Consider the following 1,735-nt stretch of genomic DNA (forward strand, 5'->3'; position numbering starts at 1 on the left):
AACAAAAAAAAACACACACACACACACACACACACACACACACACACACACACACACACACAACCCCAACCCAATGTTGTGACTTAGCCGTGAAGTGAATAGGTCAATTGGCTCATCCCTAAAGGGAATTTAGCTCTAAACAGATTTGACCACAATCTGATTTAAACCACAATCTGATTTGAACTTTGTTGGTTTATGGTTTAAGCCATCTGATTGGTTGATTGTAATTATGATTATTATAAACTCAGATGGTTGTGGTCTCGGGCGGGCATGAATTCATCCACATATGGTATTAGCAGTTATTAGCTGTATCTACGCTGAAACCGTACACTACCTCGACAACATAGATTCACCTCATCGATCGACCATCGATGGACGAAGTTGACTATGTGCGGACACAGCTTTAGATATCTAATTGCAGTTCTTACCACATACATATAAATATATTCAAATGCGAGTTTTGTCATTGACGGATTCCATCTGATAGTTGTAAAAAAGACGTAAGAGGGAAGTGAGCATTTTTTAAATGAAGTTAGAAGTGCTTTACATTGAAGCAGAGTAACGGTTACAGCTCGAAGGTAAGTGCTTGTATTTTTTATGAGCTGGAAAGCCAGGAGACATTTTTTGACTTTGTTCGGGAAAAGTGAATTCAAGCTTTCTATTTTCATTCTATTTATTCGTTTACCTTGATAGTTATAGCTAGTCGAGGGTAGGTAGCTAGTGGAAAGCACTTTTCACGTGTATAGGATATCTATGTAGTATCTAAGTATTTACTTACATAGCTCAGTACACTTAGCAAGCAGAATTTCACGTCGCTGTGTACATATTTTGTGTTTGTGATTGGGGATGATGGGTAGGTACATAATTATTTTCATGAGAATTTCAAAAGAGGCTAGAAATTTTGTGGTAAAAGTGTTAAACCCCGCAGACAAACGAACCAATAGATATGTGTGTACCCACGTGTATCTACTTCTATCCACCCACGTATCTACTTTTACCATTAACAATCAATTCCAGGCTTTTTCTTCATTTTTGACGCCCCGCCTATGGGGTAGTTGAGTACTCAAACATGTAAAAGCTTAAAACCATTTTACCTTCTAAACACCACAGGAAAATATTGGCAATATTTGAAAACCTCACACTCAAGCGGAAAACTTTGACGTCAGTACTTAATGTTAAAGGATTGAGGAGCATGTTAAGTGCATGTTAATCGGGCTTAAGTGCAGTTCTATCCCGTCAGGATAAAATCCGCCCCGGGCGGGAATCGAACCCGCGGCCTAGCGCTTACAAGGCAGACGCGCCACCAACCAAGCTAACTAGGCTGGCTCTATTAACTTTTGTTAATGGTGTAAGAGAAAATTGAAACGTTGGACACAATTTGTTTCTGAACTTGAAGTGTCACTACAAACTTGTAGGTAAATGAAGATGGGAAAATGCCTACCAAATCAAATTATCTCTTGAGAGGTTACACACCTCTCAAGAGATAATTTAATTGGGAAAATGAAGTACTTACCTTTGTAAGAGGGTGGTTAGGTGCCTACAATGTCCACATAATAAATTTTACTTGATCCTAATGCATTCAATATACGTAATTGAATACCTACCTACACTTGTTGGGACAGTTTTGCTCCAAGCTTTGCTACGGAGAAAATGGTTATTATAGGGAGTGAAACCAGGAATTCTGGAATTTATTGAACCCGGATTCGCGGCATAAATAGAACATGAGATCGGTGAT

The sequence above is a fragment of the Diaphorina citri genome, unplaced genomic scaffold, assembly GCF_000475195.1.
Source record: "Diaphorina citri unplaced genomic scaffold, Diaci psyllid genome assembly version 1.1 scaffold1800, whole genome shotgun sequence".
NCBI classification, from domain to species: Eukaryota; Metazoa; Arthropoda; class Insecta; order Hemiptera; family Psyllidae; genus Diaphorina; species Diaphorina citri.